At 35.2% G+C, this 20,596-nt stretch overlaps 1 protein-coding gene across 3 annotated transcripts in view; it reads left to right on the top strand.

Moving 5' to 3' along the window:
- Positions 1-20,596, top strand: part of LOC121380389 (HORMA domain-containing protein 1-like) — a 265,685-nt gene that overhangs the window by 58,462 nt on the left and 186,627 nt on the right. The gene's annotated exons all lie outside the window — the stretch shown is intronic.

Below are 20,596 nucleotides of genomic sequence, written 5' to 3'. Positions count from 1 at the left end.
AATCCATGTTTGACAACCTTCAACTTTGACAGCATGTCATGTGACTTTCTTGTATACAATGACGTTTATTTGTGGTTTTTTGTAAATATGGAACAATAAATTAAATTTTTGGTGTAGTTTATATCATCAATCTAATACACTCTGAAACTTATTTGGTTATAAATTTTTGACCCTTAAATTCTTTTGAGTAGTATATATTTTGATAAATTTATTAGTACCAAAATCTAAATTTCGGGCGAATATGACAGAGACATTCTGGCAAATTGAGCTGGCCTGAAACCTTTTCATCATGTACTAGTAGTTCCAACATTTCTCTCACAATACTAGTGTGCAGTGCTTCGTTTGAAACCCTATAATATTATTATATATAGCTGGTTGGCAGTAACGCTAAAACTAATAAATGTTGTTTTTTAGTTGGTGGTATTTTCGTTTAATTTGGGCACAAATTAGCCTGCCTTTCTCCCTCTCCCACCCCTACAAAACAAAACGGGATCTCGTAAGCTTATGATTAGTACATCATGCCTGTACGGTACCAATTGGTGTGGATGCGTCGGGGGTATACACACCCTCGCCGTGAGGTCCAATTTTTTTCCCCTTGCAACAGTTATCGACCGTTTTTTAGAATATCGACACGGTCCTTTTTTCGTGTTACGCAACACCCCAAAAAAATCGTGTGGTAACTATATGACCTATATAAAATGTGAAAATTACAGTAGGATAATGGTTTGCAATAGATTCAGAGTAAGTAATCACGTTTTTATTTTAAAAATATGGTGATAATTGTTTTTTGTTTTTTTAATTAATTAAAAAGAAAAACATTCCACGTACTTTAGCAGGGCGGATACTGTTGTGTAGGCCACGACCCGAAACATTGTTTTTGTCTCAAAAATCGTTAAACAAATTATTTAATGCAAATAAAATGTATTCAGGATGTAATAATCACAAATCATAAAACGATCCTATATTGTTGATAAAAATATCAAAGAAAAATCGCAAAAACATCGAAGTTTAGTTGACCTATATTATCGACGCAAAAAAATCCGGAAAGCATTATAGAAAATTCTCTTCTTAACCGTTTAAGGAGTTTTAGACTATTAACTACTCAGTTGCCCCCCCCCCCCCCCCCCCAAAAAAAAAAAAAAATCCTAGCTACGGCCCTGGGCATAGGCCTAAGCGTACGGGCTCTCATTTTTGTTGGGGTTGCAGGCAGATTTCTGCCAGAGTTGAACGAAAATCCCTGAATCTGGATAACACCAATTATTCATATTAGCTTTACTGCCAAACAGCAGGGCCTCAGCTAACGGCTAGAGGCAATGGTGTATGTGTTTTATTTTTTATTTAACGACACCACTAGAGCACACTGATTTATTAATCATCGGCTATTGGATGTCAAACATTTGGTAATTTTGACATACTAGTAGTCTTAGAGAGAAAACCCCTACATTTTTCCATTAGTAGCAAGGCATCTTTTATATACACCATCCCAAAGACAGGATAGTACATACCATGGCCTTTGATATACCAGTCATGGAGCACTGGCTGGAACGAGAAATAGCCCAGTGAGCCCACCGATGGGAATCAATCCCAAACCAACTGCGCTTTACCACTGGGCTGCATCCCGCCCCTGGCGTGGGAGGAATGCATTGGGCGGGGGGGGGGGGGGGGGGGGGGGGGCTGTTAAAATAATTGAAAAATAGTTTATTGATACTGATGTTTTAAGTATGTAACCTCTCAGAAATTACTGCAAAATGGTGTCTTGCACCTTCCATGCTCATTGGTTCATTGTTAAAATCCTAGTTACAGCCCTGAACAGCTATATATATATATATATATATATATAGGGTTGCAAATGAATCACTACATATTTTAACATGGATTACAACTAATATTGTGTCAGAGTAAAATGATGGAAATACATCGTGAAAAGGTTTTAGGCCAGCTCATTTGCCCGAAATGCTATACCTGGATAGTATTCAAATAATATATAAAGGCAAATAGATGACCAGTGTATATAACTTGTGAATGTCCCCTAGGTGTGGATGGAGTTCACAATAGTTATATAGAAATTGCATATCTGTGACCCATTTCCTTGTGAATTTGGTCATTCTACCCCTCTCCTAAGGGTGGGGCACAGATAGGGGAAAATTAAGCCATTTGTCGTGTCCAGAAATACCATAAAAATATAAATTTTGCGAATTTTGTTAATGTTGTGTCCCCTGTCCCCCCTCCCCTCAGGTAGGAGACAAATTCATTAAACCATCTATCATATAGACAAATGCATTTAAACTATTATGTCTTCAGAAATACTAGACCATTTCCAACCAAATTTATTTGGAAAACCCAAAACCATAAATTTGGTCATTTTAATCCCCCAAGGTAGTTGTGGTCAGTAATTTACTCAGGTGACCATTTAGATCTATTTTGTATCATGCATAAGTGTTCAACACTTGATACACATTATGTATACGGTACATATTTAATTAGGGCTCACATGTTGATGTTTGTTTCTTTGGGTTTAAAATATTTTTTAGGTGAATGGACATTTTACTCTTTTTTTTTTTACAATTGTGACCGTGTGAAGCACTATTGCAAGTATCTTGTGTCACAATAAATTACTGAAATGCATAAAATACTTTTTACTATATCTATTATTCTAATATCAGTGTTCAGGGTTTCTGCCAGAGGGTATGAAGGGTAAAATTATGTACCCTAAAATCTTGGGAATGAATGGATACGTTTTAATAATTTTTAGAACGATTATAGTAAGATAGCTGCTGCTTAAAGTTTGTACATGAAATGCAGTGTCCAATTTCAAAAGATTCCAAACCCCATAGCCACCTAGTAGCGGCAGTTATGATCTGGAGTTTTCAAGTACCCTCAAATTATTGATTACTGGTGTCCTTTACTTTTGACCTTATGACCCAAAAGTTGTATGCACCCAGCAAATAGTTTCCAGTTTTACATACCTTACCATGGTAACATAGTTTGCATTGGTTACCATGGTAACAGTTTCAATCTGGGTACCATGGTAACATATAGTTTTGAACTGGTTAGCATGGTAATAGAATTAATAAGCTTCATATATCTTTTCTACAGGCATAGTACAATTATGTCACTATACATTGTTGTTTTTTCTGTCCTTGAATTTTTTTTTTTTTTTTAAATTTGTTTTCTGTTATGCATTGGTTACCTTGGTAACATAATTCACAATTTTCACACTTCTCTTGTAAACAGCTGGGAGCTTATTATTACATCATTATACAGTGATTTGTATTCAAATAAATTCATTTAAAACATTTCATATGGGAAATGATTCCTCTTTTTGCATTGGTTACCATGGTAACAGAATTAATAATGTTTATTTGAAAATGACAGGAAGTGAAAGGGCATATACCTTTTTTAAAATCTTGTGTCATTTTACAAAGCTATATAAAGTAATAGAGATAGTATACATATTTTTAGTGTCTATGTAATGTTGGACACAATTTCCACAAGTTACAAAAATGCGTTGATGGTAGTATGTGCATTTGACCCTATTATTCAAAAACAAAATTGGCTGTCTACTTAATTCTTTTTCTAAATCGAGTAGTATGGTTAATAGATCACACCATAGACTTAAATTAAAAGCAAAATATTAATTTTAAATAAAGTTTTTATAATTATTAATAAAATGGTATATTGAAAGTTGCAGCTGTTGCCATGGTAACATAAATAATATAACTGACTATAAAATGTTAGTGTTATGTAGGTGGATATTCTTAGTATATATGTGTATAATTTCATGCTGAAATGTCAAGTGATTTAAATAATATTACCAGAAATGTATAATAGTTAATGTTGAAAATTATGTTCATAATTTACCAAAAATGCGTTGATAGCCGAATGCGCAGCTGAGCCAGTTTTTCAGAAAAAACGCGGTTGTCGACTTAATTTTTTCTTTACATCAAGCAGTATGGTTAATAAATCACAGCATAGACTTAAAAAAAAATTAAAAATTAGTTTTTAATTAAAGTTTTCATAATTATTAATGAAAATATGGCATATTGAAATTTGCAGGTGTTGCCATGGTAACATAAATAATATAACTGACTATAAAATGTTAGCGCTACGTAGGTGGATATTCTTAGTATATATATGTGTAATTTCATGCTGAAATGTCAACTGATTTTAATAATATTACCAGAAATGTATAATAGTTCATGTTGGAAATTATGTTCATAATTTACAAAAATGCAATGATAGCCGAATGCGCATCTGACCCTATTTTTCAGATAAACCGCGGTTGTCGACTTAATTTTTTCTTTACATCAAGCAGTATAGTTAATAAATCACAGCATAGACTTAAAAAAAAAAAAAAAAATAGTTTTTAATTAAAGTTTTCATAATTATTAATGAAAATATGGCATATTGAAATTTGCAGGTGTTGCCATGGTAACATAAATAATATAACTGACTATAAAATGTTAGCGTTACATAGATGGATATTCTTAGTATATATGTGTGTAATTTCATGCTGAAATGTCAACTGATTTTAATAATATTACTAAAAATGTATAATAGTTAATGTTGGACATTATGTTCATAATATACAAAAAAGCATTGATGACAGTATGTGAATTGCACCCTATTATTCGGAAAAAAATGGCAGTCTGCTTAATTTGTTCTTTAAATCAATCACTATGCTTAATAAATCACAGCATACACTTAAATTAAAAGAAAAATAGTAGTGTTTTATTCATGTTTTCTTAATTATTAATAAAAAATTGTATATTGAAATTTGCAGCTATTGCCATGGTAACATAAATAAAATAACCATCTACAAAATGCTATCATTACGTAGGTGGATCATTATAGTATATATGGGTGTAATTTCATGTTAAAATGCCCATGAATTTTAATAAAATTACTAGAAATGTAGAACAGGTGAAAATTCTTTAAATTTAGCAAAAAGAATGAGGCAGGATAAGGGTTAATAGATCACAAACTCAAAATGGTTCTTGACAGTTTTGCTCAAAAGTTACTTATAAATGTCTACAAATATTTTGTTTTGGAGAGGAATAGGGGTAAATGGTCATCAGAACCAGTCCCTCACATATTGTAACAGCAATGAAATTGACACATGTTGACCAACATTTGTTATAGTCTGTTCCAATAAAGTGCACAAATCACCTGTTTACTGACATATTTCTTTTAATTTCAAGAGTAAACACCACCTTGTACATCAATGAGAGCCCAAACAAGTAAATGCTAAATTAGGTAGACTATCATCAAATAGACATTTACATAATATTTACTTGTCTGTTTAATATGTAAAAAATAATCGACGAAAATCATTTTTATTCGATTTCCGACAGTACTTTGGTGTCTATTTTGTGATACAATTGTTGTTAATCCATTGCTAATTGACTACAACACCAAATTTAGATTTTGAATTATTAAATAACTTTGATGCCATGTTACACATCTCCATGTTGGTGCATTTTCTGTGGTTTTAAAATGGCGGATATTTGTTTATGTTTTAATACTAAATTACTAAAGTTCTAAATTTCAAATAACTTATCCACCTGATGAGGTTAACCATCCAAAAATGACCTATTTTAACAAAACCTGTTGGGTCAGCATACATATTGTTTCAATATAAGCTATTGTGAATAGACATTTTTATCTTCAGTGTTTAAACATCTGCAGTTGACCTCAACTGTACAAGTATATTAAAATGTTGATAATATCAGTCACTGTATTTTTGAACTGGACCATATACATAATATAATGTATATTATCAGGGGTGGATCCATGATTTTTTTAGGGAAGGTAACAAGGTTTAAAAAGGGCAGCTAGAGTATACACATAGTGTAGAAAAAGAGCACCCAGCAAAGTCAAAATTACAGTAATTTGCATTACATAATAAACTTATGCAAACACATCCAGCTGACCAAGATATTACATAACCCCACTAATTTTATTATTTTTACATTGCATGTATTTATCTGTTAAACACTAAACAGTGGATTTTCCAGGCATTTTCAAATGGGGTGAGGGGTGCACCCCCTAAAACCCTTCTCTTGTTTCCGTGGTTGATTATTATATATGTATTATGCTATATAATGTCAAAAAACTTTGGTTTAATTAATTTAGAGAACTTATAAAAAGGGATATACTGAAACAGAATTCATGTACCATATACTCGAGGAAAGAAAAGTGGAAATATTTATAGGGTAAATGCTAATAAAAGTATTAAAACCCAAAATAAGGCTTAAATTTAAAAACATTTCACTGTGCCAAATTTTTTAGGTCATCTGACAATTTTTGCTAAACTGAATTATTATCCCTTAATGGAAAATTTCCATCTTAGGGGGTTAGACTGTTTTTAGGGAAGGGGTCGGGTCATGCGTCGCCGGAAATATATTGAGAAAAACAAACAAACATAATATAGCATGTGTGGGGAAGGGGACTGTTCTGATCAGAATATTACATATAGTTCATCCCATCCTCCTACAAAATGTTTTGTTGTTTTTGTAAATAATTTAAGTTTGGTTTGACGTAAAAATAAAAATAAAAGTGTTTTGGAAAAAACACAAATATAATATAGTTGTGTGTAATTTAGAAAACAAGTGGCTCAGAAATAAATAACTTGTAGTAAATTCTATAGCATGAAAAAATGCATTCCCCGTGGGACGCACTACAAACATATGTTTCTGTTATCTATTACAACTGTCTTACTGTCACACACAATTCATTAAAACTGCAGGTGTGTTTGTATGTTTAAATGAAATTATGATCATTAATGTGAGGTAAGATTGCAGCTTTGAAAGAAAGAAAAAAAATCCCATGCAAAAAACCCCAAACAATCAGGGTGGGTAACAGCTCACTAGATTCATCCCTTATATTTAGCACATGGTCAGTTATAACAAAACACCATTTCATCAACTTAATTTTACCTGAATCATTCTTTATTTTTAAAGCATAGCTATGTGGGGACATCCACAGGCACTGACATGCTTAAATCTCAAGTGAAGATTCACAAACAACTGTGGCCAGTGGCCATTCAGTAGTAACTGGAATGGGCCGGAAGTGGTTAAAAGATGTAACTCTGCCTATTTTTTCTCGCGAATTTCTAATAGAGGCTATAGCCAATTTACACAACAGTTTTGTTGGAAAATGTAATTTCGTAAAACTTCGGGCATATTCATTGATCTGTACAGAAGCATTTCACATTTATAGTCCATCCCATGGGGAACGCCATTTTTCATGCTACGGAATTTACTACAAGTTATTTATTTCTGAACTGATTATTTTCTAAATTGCACACAAAAATAGCATTTTACTTTTCTTCTCACCGGTTTATTATAGTAGCATGTGCTATAGACCCCGCACTTCAGGGGGTCCTGCGGTGAGGCATTGTGTACATTTTCTCCAGGTTATTTTTCCCCTCTCCCCGAGGGGGTTGCAAAATATATATCTTGGGAATTGGGCTCCACTGTTATTTGTGCTACAGGCCCCGCGGATCCTTAAACTGGCTCTGAATATATTTCTAGGCAAACATTTTTTTTTTTAAAGGCAATTGTTTAAAAGTTATAAAATAATGTCGAAACTTTAAACGATCGACAGGACAGTGCTTAGCTTTAGTTTACTACCATTATATCCAGATTGACCCGACCTCGTTTGAATATGTAATTTGTGCACACAGCATGCTAGTTAGGTTACAGAGAAACATACGTGTAATCGAGTGAGTACTAGTGTGCGCTTTGTTTTTGGGTCACGCTTTGTAATCATACTGGAACAAATAAAATGTTATCATGTATTTATTTATATATATTTTTTGGCAACTAATGTAAGATTACGAACAATGTATTAGGGACCGTCCATAATTTTCACGATAGTACAAACCGTACACTTTTGACCCCCCCCCCCCCCCCCTTCCTAAAAGTGTACATCACCAAATAAAAAATGTTGATTGACATTTTTCATTTTCAAAAAAAGCGTACGCTGGCCTCTTAATCCACTCTCCCCACGTACGGTTTGTACGCTCGTGAAAATGTAGAAAATTATGGACGGCCCCTTACCAAAGTTCTTGTTTATATTTTCGTGAAAATAGCGGGGTTTGTCAACGGTGTGTTTTGTTTATAAATGAAACTTTCCCATAATCCATTAGATGAAATGAAACTAAAAGCCACACAATCAACAATTGTTTATTGTTTGAATTTAACGCATTGGTCCCAACAAAGAAAAAATAGCTAACAACTGATTTGAAAACAAAAATTTATGACATTAAAACATGCTTTGTCAAATTTATTAGTACAACAGAAAATTCATCAGGCATTTCCACAAAAATTGACAATCTCAAAACACATTTCACCAGCTTTTCATGTGCAAACAAAACAAATGAACTAGAATCAAAAATGGATGAAATGAAGTCATCTTTAAATGAACTAACCAATAAATTTAATAACTGTACCAGCACATTTGAACATATTTCCACCGATACTGACACAGTGATGAAAATAAACATTGAAAATCCAAATGATCCAAGTTCAAGAATGATGTCAAGTCAAAATGTTAATGTTAGGATGAAAACCCTACCTGGTGCCAAAATTGCTGGTGTACACAAGTATTTGGAAACCAATGAAACTGATATACAAGGCAGATATGACAGTATTGTTTTACATGTTTGTACCAATAATATCTAATCATTCAGCAAAGACAGTATCATTGAACAGTTCGAAAATCTACTAGCAAGAACTCAAACTTTAGTCAAACCAAATGGTCAAGTGTTTTTGTCAACAATACTGCCATGTCCTATAAATGTGCCAGTAACAAACAACATTGAAGAGATCAATGAATCACTGAAACATCTTGCTGACACCATGCATGTTGAGATTATTGACAGCTATGAACAGTTTGTAACTCAACATGGAGACATAAAGAGAAACTTGTCCTTTGACCATATTCATCCAAACAGAGAAGGAATTATAATTCTTTCAAACACAATTCTGAGAAGTGTACATGATGTGCTGGGATTACCACTATATAAGAAACAAGCTAATTTTCAATAGGAGAGGACATATGGGAGAAGAAAGTTAGTGACAAAACTCATCAGTCGACCACAAATGGTACCAATGACACCACCCGTCAATCAACCGCAACCGACGCCAATGTTTCTTTCTCGCATGCCACTGTATCAAGGACAGACATTCTCACCAGTGCATCCTTATCATTTCACTCCTCACACCGGACTGTACGGCCCACGACCCAACCAACCATGGTTTCCCCAGTGACTACCACCTCCACCACCACCAGGATGGATCAGCAGAGCACCCATAAGATAGTTCTTACACTGGCAAATAGATATTCTGTGTTGGATAGCTTGTGTGGACATTGTGACAGTAATGTGCAAAACTGTTCATGTACGAAACATATTACTAAACAAAATAGGGCTAACCCTATCACAATAAAAAACACTTTTAATAGTGTCCAACCAGTCTACTATTAATGATTCACAACCCATGAAATGCAACTATTATAATTCCCCTTATTAATATCAAGCAAATTGTTGTACTGAGAAATCTGTTAACAAAGGTAAAATATTTTTGTCCACTACAGATTAACATGTCATTGTAAACAAATGTCTACAAACTGCTCCTGCAGTAGATATACCAGTGAAAAGCTTTGATAAATACTGTATTAATAACAAGGACACTTTAGAAGTTACAAATACTCCTCTCATATTTTTATTACCGGTTGGTTTTATGAATGTTAACATGTGTCTTCATTATTTACATATTATTTCATATATTGAAAATGATGCATATGAAAAGCTAGGAGATAAATGTGCTCTTTTGCCTGATCCATTTAAGTTTACGACACTATAAGTTTTGGTTTTGAATCTGCAAAAAGGTTAACAATAGCACATCTTAACATCCAAGGTATAAGATTAAAATTTTATCAAGTTAGTCTACTTGCTCAAGATGTCAGTATTCTAGATCTAACAGAAAGCAAACTAAACAACATAATGCCAGACAACATGTTAAATATCAATGGGTTTCATAAGCCATAAAGAATGAACTTCTTTGATTTTATAACATCCACCCAGACATAACGATTCACACTCTTTGGAAAATAGCTTACGTGCATCCAAAGTTCACACTTCCAATATCTTCCGTAATTAAAATAGGCAGCATGAAATTATTTGATAGAAAATGCATTCTCTGTGACAAAGAAACCATTGACTATACAAAACATATTTTACTAAATTGTGAAAAACTATTTACAAATCAGAAATAAGACTTTTGATAAAATAGCAAATATTTTTTCTCTACACGAATATGTTATCTTCTGTGATCAAAATGACGACAAACTTTTAAACTATTCTTGGTGGAGAAATTTTGTACATGTGTGTCGCCAATATATAATCCAAGTTTTCAGTGTACATGTAGGGCAATATTACAGTTTGTATATAATCCTGTGATATTAATTAATTAATTAATTAATTTATGTTCCTACTTTTGTTTGTGTGTGTATAAAAATCTTCATAATATGAAGGAAATAAAGAGTATCTATGTATCTTCCATATAAATCTAAATCTATTCTTGTGGCTTTTCTTTATCGACCACCAAATACCAAGATTATATGGTTTGAACAATTCCATGCCAATATAGAAAAAGCTATGACACTTATTAAAGAACTTATTATAATGGGTGATTTTAATATAGACCTGCTAACTTCAAAACATTCTGAATTTATTAATACCTGTAAAGCATATAATCTAGAGTAAATAATTAATGAGCCAACAAGAGTTACAGAAAATTCTTCAACACTTATTGATCATGTTTATGTTACAAGCAAAGCAAAGGTTAATTGCTGCTTTGTACCCAAACTTGGAATAAGTGACCACTTCCCTGTCTGCATTGTTTATAAATCGAAGGCTGCACCTATTAAAAAGAATCATCACATCACGCTTCAATATCGATGTCTGAAGCATTTTGACCAGAGTCACTTTTTAAATAACTTATCAAATACTCTTGAACCAGGAAATAATATATCTGACCCCAATGCTGCCCTTAATACTTTCTGTGCCTGTTTAACTGAAGTAGTGAATAACCATGCACCATTCACTGAGCATAGGGTTAAACATACAAAACTTAAACCATGGCATACAGATCAAATTATAGGTGCTATGAAAATGAGAGACCTTTGCAAGAAACAACAAAAAGAACGGCAATTCAAATATTGGCGTAATATAGTCACCTCATTGATTGACAAAGCTAATACAAACTACCTGCGAAATGCTGTTAAAGAAAACACATCAAATCCAGCTGCCATTCACAAAATCCTTCGAAATCTTAATCCCAAAGATAACACTTCCATAGCCTCAATTAGGGATGACAGCAGCCACCAAGTAATAAACAAAACATATGTAATCACTTTAATCATTATTTTATCAATGTAATTGAACAGGCAAAATCAACCATTACACCTTCCAATAACAACACCTTTAAACAATTATCAGATTTTGTTGATAGTAAAATACCAAGTACTGTCAAGTTCACCATTCCACTAGTCTCAAGGGCATTTGTATTTGAACAACTGCAGAACTGTGATGTTAAGAAATAATGGGATTGGATGACATAGGACCACACTTTATTAAATTGGCTGCAGCTGTTATAACCCCATCACTTCTAACCATCATCAACAACAGCATAACATCAGGGATATTTCCTGAGCAATAGAAACATGCAAAAATAACTCTATTATTTAAAACTGGGGATAGACAAAAGTTTGAAAACTTAAGACCAATTTCTATATTGCCAATAATGTCTAAAATAATCGAAAAACATGTGCATAAAGCATTGTCTGAATTCTTTGAAGAATACAAAGTCGTTTATGAATATCAATCTGGATTTAGAACCAAACATTCCTGTTAAACAGCTTTACTTAGAATTATTAATAACTGGCAAAAGTCAGTAGATGATGGTAAATTTGTCTCAGCTACATTCATTGATTTTAAAAAAGCATTTGACATGATAGATAATGATATACTCATAAAGAAACTAAGCATCTATCACTTTGATTCAAAATCTCTAAAATGGTTTGAATCATAGCTCTCAGGTAGAAAACAAACTGTTGTTATTGGCAAAGCCTTAGCCCCACTTTGTTTGCATTATATATCAATGATCTGCCACTCTATGCAAAGCATTGTGTCATAGATCTGTTTGCTGATGATGTAAGCTCCACATCTGTAGCTGATGACATCTCTGTTAGAAAAACATGTCCAGTTAGATTTGAATGAGGTGAGTCTTTGGTGCAACCATAATAAGATGTCCCTTAACTTAAATAAAACTAAAATTATGCTTATTGGTTCTTCTAAAAAACACCTCGATTGCAGAAACCACAACAGCATTGACTATATGTAGATCACATACCAGTGCAATGTTCCACTTCTGATAAACTTCTTGGTGTACACATTGACCCAACACTGACATGGGCTAACCACATAAATGCACTTGTTAAAAAATCTTCTTATTTATTATACATTTTTCGACAAAACAGAAAATATCTTGACCAAAAGACCAGATTAATATTCTACAGCTCTTACATATTACCTCACTTAGACTATTGCTCCACAATTTGGGGAACCTGTTCAAAACATTCTACAGAAAAACTTCAAAAAATCCAAAATCAAGCTGCAAGACTTGGTACTGAAAAAAGCAAAGAAACATCCACTGCAGAAATAATCAGCTCTCTCAAATGGCTTAAAATCAAAGAGAGAATTGACTTTAGAACCTGCCAGTTTGTCTACAAAGCCCTCAACAAACTAACTCCATCATATCTAGAAACAATGTTTCAAACAACTTCAGAAATTCACTCCTTAAATCTGAGGTCAACTCAACATAGTCATCTTTCTGAATTAAAACCAAGAACAGAATTTTATCGCCATAGTTTTTCATGCAGGGGAGCTAAACTGTGGAACACACTACTTTCAAAGATAAAATATTCTCAATCCCTCACCTCATTCAAATCCAGTTATTTTAAGCACTATTCAAATAATAATCAATTTTAAGATATACATTTGTTGTTGATTTTGATGTGTTTGTTAAAATAATTATGATGTATTGAGATATCACTGACTCAAGTTTAAATATTATTTAGATATTCATAATATGTGCTATTGTTCCTCATGCTATACATATTTCATGTATGTTGATGTTGTTTCTTTGAATGTATGTATGTATAATATCATGTATAGATTAGAGAGGGCCTCATGGCAGACCAGTCACCTTGTACTGAATGTGTTTACCCTCTGAAAATAAAGAATTTTATTATTATTATTATTATTATTATTATCAGCTACACTGAATATTGAATGAGGTTATGGTAGAAACTTAATTTCACAGAATTCTTGATTGATATGTGACCCCTATGAACCTGTTACCTATCTAGCATTGGCAGCAACAGCCTACGTAAGCGTACAAGATAGGAGAGGGGGGTGGGGGACAACTGCCCCCTAGTGCTGGAGCAAAACCTCAAATTCGGGCAGAAATGATACAAATATTCTGGAAAAATGTGCTAACCTGAGACCTTTTTATCATGTATTTCCATCATTATCTATATAGCTGTTTGGTAGTAATACTAAGATGAATAAATGTTGTGATCCAGATTCGGGCATTTTCTTTATTTTAGGAAAAAACCAGCCTCCCTCCCCCTTACAGAAATGGGAACCTGTACGCCTATGACATCCTAAAATTAATCTCAAATCTGCGTTATGTGCTACAATTAAAACATTATTTTATGCAACCAGGAGTACAGGCATCAAAGTTCAAACCATAAACCAAAAGGAAAATGCAAGTGAGGAATGCATTCTTTGAGTAAATTAAACTTGGTATTTGTAATTCATCCAGTTTGATAATATATTTCAAGAAGGTCCAGCTACACTGTGGCCTTATGGAGGTTAATACTCATTTGATAAGATATTTTGTGTGATTCAAATTGAATCCACAGCCACAGTATTTTTATTAGTTTATGGAGAGAGAGTCCACAGCCTAAGCGATGCTCTAGGAGGAAGATGTAACCAGGATCAGCAAAGGGAGACGACAGCCAGTTGAACCAGTGGCTGGGCTTTCTACAATGCAGTCCCTCTCTCACCCTGTGATGCTAGCTAGTACTCATTTCTATACATCGAGCTGCTAGCCAGTTCACTTATACTTTGTTTTATTTAACGACGCCATTGGAACACATTGATTTATTGATTATCGGCTAATGTCAAATATTTAATAATTCTGACATAATTTTAATCCTGATGAAACCCGCTGTGTTTTCCTTTAGCAGCAAAGGATATTTCCTAATATACACTTTCCCATAGACAAGGCAGCACTAACCATGGTGTTTGATATACCAGTCGTATGCCACTGATTCGTACTGGGAAACCCAAGCAGAGAATGGGTCCACTGACTGGCACCAAACATACAACCAAATCATCACATTTGCCGATTGTGTTAGATACGGCGTTTACCTCAAACCAGCTCAGAGTCTTCGCCTACTCCAGCTCAATGGTGATTCACATAATTATATACTGTACTCCAACATGCTGGCATTAGCAGTCATACTATTACGCAAAAGTATAACATGGTTGCCATCTCTTCTCAATACATCCTAACTGGGTGTGATCCTATGACCTGTTTCTACACGTGAGGAAAGAATGTTGAAAACATTGGCAATGTACCCTTTATCTCGTTGGTGAAATGTTTTGTTGGCTAAAAAACACCTGTTCAAGTGTCTGTATGGATGAATTATTGATGACAACCTTGATGTATTATTTGATCACCAAGGAAAATTTGCTTTGCATTCTTCTGCCGAGACTGCATTTTAATGAGATGTGCAATAGTGATGCTGAAGGAGTCTGATCACTGCAAGATGTCCCAAGTAAAGGCTAATGTGAAATGTGTGATTGCTTGTGTTTGCACTGGTGACCTAAGGAAATGTGTTAGACAGTAGTGAATAGTTAACTATTGACAGGAATGATAAACTTGCTGGATAGTTTTCATAAGCAGTAACTAAACTTCGCTGTACCGATTTCCACATTTCAAATAATACTTCTAAATTCCTATCTTTTGGAATAATAACAGATGTTACTAAAATAATATTGTGAAGCATTACTAATAGCAGGGATGACAGCTTCTACTCAATAAAGTGGTGAGGAGTTGTGTCAACCTTCAGTATCTTAAAACAGAAGCCATTCAATTCTGTGACTATAGGTAAAGGTAGACAATATACTTTTTTTTAATTAAAAGAAGTGCAGTAACCGAAAACAAGAACAGTGCTTAAACCCATGATTGAAAAATAATGTGTTAATTTGATACCAAAGTATTGCCGTTTTTCTTGAGAGGCACACTTTAATTTATTGATTCTTATATTTTCTACTAAACTGTGATGCACCAAACTACTTCTATAGGGCATAGAACAAACTTGCAGATTTTGTTTTCTGTCACAAACACATTTATGACAATAATAAAAATAATAATAATACACAGTAGCATGGAACTTCGTTGGATCATGATTCTTAATGATTATATTACTATATATTTAATAAGGTGCCACAGAATGGTCAAAAACTATTTGATATTATTTAATTTAAAAAAAAAAATTCAAATGAAAGCAGAAGGAATAAATATTTTTATGAACTTTATTTATTAGCTACAGCGGATATGCTAAATCATTTACTCCATATTTTTCTTTACAGAAATCAGCATGGCTACTATTTCTTGATTCTCTGTGTATAGTACATGTAGTTATTTATTTTTATTGGGTGGGGGATGTTATTTTTTTCAAGAAAATGAGAGGCTTGTTTAAAGACATCAACTTAATTCTGGTAAAACCTACTATAACTTGGAAACAACAACGTATTAAAAATTGCGATATGCAAAATTGTACTGTGATTCGTATCGAGTTGAAATATTGCGGTATACCGGTTTATGGTTGCAACACTAATATTAAAAAAGTGACTGGCAAATGTATTATTATTAATTAATAAAAATGCTGTCTAAATTCATAAATGGAAGGTCAAAAAAGATCCCGCGAATTGGCCGAATATACGGCTCACTGAATGAAAAATTGCAACTCATTTGAATATATCTTATACAGCAGGTGATAGAAAAGGAACTGTTTCATCAGTTATTCATATAAATTTAGCAGTCTACAGATTACTGCAAGGTGTTTAAATACTACCTCAAAGATAAGGTGGTACAAACTTCATTTGTTTTTCCATAGGTTTGATGATTTTTATTATTATTCGTATTTTAAAATCTAAATAACCATCTAATATTTATTTAAATAAAACACTGAAATTATATGATGTATTAACAGACAGTGTTTTGATGTGAAGCTCATTACTGATCTGCCTTCTATTATGGTTTTAATTTTTACAGCTCTTATCTGCTTCCATAAAATGATCGACATGTAATTTGACATTTTCACTGATATTACTCACTAGCATGTAAATATTAACAAACATATACATATGACAGTTTGCCATATGTTTAGGGTTTGATAGTTATAAAATACTAAAACTACAGTTGTTTTAATGCACATACAGATAGTGTGCTGTTGGTCAATTGAGGGATTTCGTAGATGAGGCTCCGGCTGCTTCTATGATAGATGATACGGATTCTGCAGACCACATGACTATGCGGGATTGTCTGGCTGCTGTCTACGACATGTTACCGTCTCTTTCACATCAACCGATGCCTTCCAAGAAGGGTCCAACCCCAATGATTGATGTTCCACCGGAAGATGTGGTGATCCTTAACCGCTCTGATGTCCTTCCACGATTGACAGAGTCTGTTAGGTCTCCTCATGTCGGCACAAGATTTGACACTCAGGTATCACCTCCAGACTCAACGGGTGCAGATGTTCCTGAATCCGTTTGTTCATTGCAACAATCCGGTACAGCCTTCAATAGTGGCAACTCCGGTCGAATGTCTTAGACTGAATCTCTTTGCAGCCATTCCAAGAGTCCCATCATCTGTTCTACGATGCGTCTCTAGAATGTTGGGGAGCCCATCTAAGCAACCGAACTACATCGAGGCTGTGGTCTCCAGAAGAAGCCGGACTTCACATCAACCTGGTGGAGCTGTTGGCTGTCTACAACGCAATCTTAAATTGGCGCCAGACTTTGATTGGAGCCTCTCTCATGGTGGCCACAGACAGCATTACTGTGACAGCTTATATCAGTCGCCAGGGCGGAACACACTCCATCAGTCTTCTTCAATTGATGTATGTGTTTATGAGCTGGTCGACAGGATTCCTCTGCACCTTCGTGCTCGCTACATTCCAGGGGTATCCAATGTACTCGCCAACACACTGTCTCGTCCATCGTTCCCACAGTCGACGGAATGGATGCTGCATCCAGATGGGTGTGCAAAAACCTGTGGACACCAAACATCGACCTCTGCGACACGGTTCAACCACCAGTTGAGGGTTTATGTGTCTCTGGTACCAGATCCAGACACCATAGATCTAGATACCTTGGCCATCAGCTGGGATCAGATGGATGCTTATGCGTTTCTGCCACCAATCCTACTTCCCAGGGTGCTGCAGAGATTTCAACAGTTCCATTGTCGCCTTCTGCTTCCAGGATTTGGTTTCCATATCTTGTCAGGCTTGCAGATCCAAATCCACTACCTCTGCCAGACTGGGATCATCTGTTGCTGCATCCCACGTCCAGGTTACACCATCCACAACCTCGGTTGTTCCAGCTGCACGCGTGGACATTATCATCAAGAGTTTGAGGAAAAAAGGTTTTTCTTCTCAAACCACGGAAGTGATCTTGAAAGCTCACAGATCGTCCACTACTGCTGCTTACAACGTCCGATGGTTTTGTTTCCACCGATAGTGTGTCTGGCAGAAGATCAGACCGCAGACTATTCGAGTGCCTCGTCTGGCTGATTTTTTAATGTATTTACGTACCTCTTTGAAGTTGAAAGGTTCGACAATTGCGGGCTACATTTCAGTGATCGCTACTGTTTGTGATGCTGCTATCAGCACGAAGTTATCGGGCATCCCTGAAATCCACAATATGATTATAAGGGATTTAAGCTTGAATGTCTAGTTCAGCATTTTCGCCCACCAAAATGGGACGTGAATCTTGTGTTACAAGCATTGTCTACCACACCATGTGAGCCTATTGAGTCATCCTCTTTGCAAGATTTGACACAGAAGACGGGTTTTTTGCTGGGATTCGCCACGGCTGCTCGTGTCTCCGAGATCCATGCGCTAGGTGTTGACTTGGTTCAGTTTCACAGAGATCCCAGTGCGGTTACCTCGGGATTCCTTATGAACTTTGTAGCAAAGAATCAGCTACCTGATCAAGCGCCTCATTCATATGTGGTTCAAGCCCTCTCCTCCATTGTTGGTCCAGCGGATGTTGAGGACTAATTTTTGTGCCCTGTCAGATAATGTGGTGAATGGGTGTGTTACAGTGTTATTGGTGTGTGGCAAACTGCAATGAGAACGAATATTAAACAACAATACACGGTAAGCGAATGACTCGTTCAATCGAGTGGTACTAACTAAACAACCATTAACTACAACGAGGACCCAATGCCCGTGTTAAATACTAGCAGATAATGTTTATACAAGTTTGTACATTTTACCGTCGGTGAGGAGCTTTACCAACGGCAGTTTATATCTCGCCGACAGCAGTTGCTGTCATTGCCGCCATTAAGTTCGAGCCCTGCATACTTAACCTCACAGCCTGACATATTACTCCCTCCTCCTACCCATGAACTTTCTGGGGCAACAGTCAATCGTACAGCTATAATCAACTATCAATATGTGTTGGAAAGCCGGCTACCAACACATACTGACACTTTAAGAAATAAAAAAAGCGTAATTTTAGAATTAATAAAAAAACTGCCATTATTTCTGCTAACAAGGGGCAGCCATTTTGTTTCTTTGTCGTGGCGTCCAGTATTCTAGTTTGGGACGAAGTGACGTCAGCTCCTACCAACTCCTGTATGCACAGTATAAATAAAAGCAGTATTTTACGACAAGGTGCATTGCTTTGATCAACCTCATTTGTAAAACAACATAAATGACTTGATGATATAATCAAATTTATTTCAATAGGCATTAGAGGCAGGACGTAGCCCAGTGGTACAGCGCTCGCTCAATACGCGGTCGGTGTGAGATCGATCCCCATCGGTGGCCCCATTGCGCTATTTTTCGTTCCAGCCAATGTACCACGACTGGTATATCAAATGCTGTGGTATATACTATTCTGTCTGTGGGATGGTGCATATAAAAGATCCCTTGCTGCTAATCGAAAAGAGTAGCCCATGAAGTGGGGACAGCGGGTTTCCTGTCTTAATATCTGTATGATCCTTAACCATATGTCTGACGCCATATAACTGTAAATAAAATGTGTTGAGTGTGTAGTTAAATAAAACATTTTTTTTTTTTTCTTTCTTTCAATTGGCATTAACAGAACGAAATGGTGTTATAGTATGGCGATTCCATGCTTGGCCAAGAAAACCTGGACCAGGTGCGACGTCAAGGCGGAGCTCTTGCTGCTTACGCGAAAGCAGCTTGGGTACAAATTTCATGGCCACTTTGCACATGCCCAAATCAACTGTTAAAATGGCGTGTGCAGAATCTTCGCTAATTTTAGCGTCATTAGCAATTATTTGGACAGTCAACCGACTGTCTTCCATAATGAAATTCGGCACTTGGTCAATGACATGTGGATTTTGGCTTGTTGATGGCCTACCGGAATGCTTGTCACTGTCAACCAAAGTTCGACCATCTTTAAACCAGTTAAACTATTCTTTAATTTGTGTAACCCCCATAGCATCGTTGCCGAAGGCATGCTGAATCTTACAAATTGTTTCAGTTTAGGTATCACCAAGCTTTTGACAAAACTTGATGCAGTAACGCTGCTCAACACATTCCATCATCATGACGAGCATGTGTTACATAACCACGAACACCGGCTGCCTGGCAGAAACTGACTTACCAGACAAGGCTGCAAAAATCACGCATACGCAGTAAGGTCTACTAACGCACTTGTCCCTTTTTTGCCTCTCGGTTGCCACTGGTTTCCAAGAAAAAAAATGAGGTCAGATACTTTTTGAAGAGACCTCGTATACACCTGCCAATCAGTAATAACAGGTGGAGGCAGTTAAAAAGAATATACCAATTAACTAAGAAAACACTGTTTATCATTTCAGTCCATAGGTTAATGCATGATACAGTTATTTCGACTGTGACAATGGTGGTTTATTTTGTATTGAAAATTAATATATACTTATTGCTGGCGTACTGGGATGGATATTATTACAGAACATTGCGATACATGCATATTTCATCATCCCACAGAAATGAGATACGTTTGTTTCTTCATCCAACATCTAGAAATCTAGTTCTATTTTCTGTTTTGTTTTTGCACTTTATAGACTTTACTTTATTACATGTATTCGTTTTGCCGTTTTCTCTTTAAACTTTAATACTCTTCACTTGATTCCCGAACATTAGGCCACAGACCACAATTAATTACGCTATATATTTCTATGTATAGTAAGTGGCTGTAACATTTTTATTAATATCA

Source organism: Gigantopelta aegis, chromosome 9, assembly GCF_016097555.1.
Source record: "Gigantopelta aegis isolate Gae_Host chromosome 9, Gae_host_genome, whole genome shotgun sequence".
In the NCBI taxonomy this organism is placed as follows: Eukaryota; Metazoa; Mollusca; class Gastropoda; order Neomphalida; family Peltospiridae; genus Gigantopelta; species Gigantopelta aegis.
The sequence above is the reverse complement of the archived record's forward strand: the minus strand, read 5'-3'. Positions and strand labels throughout refer to the sequence as shown.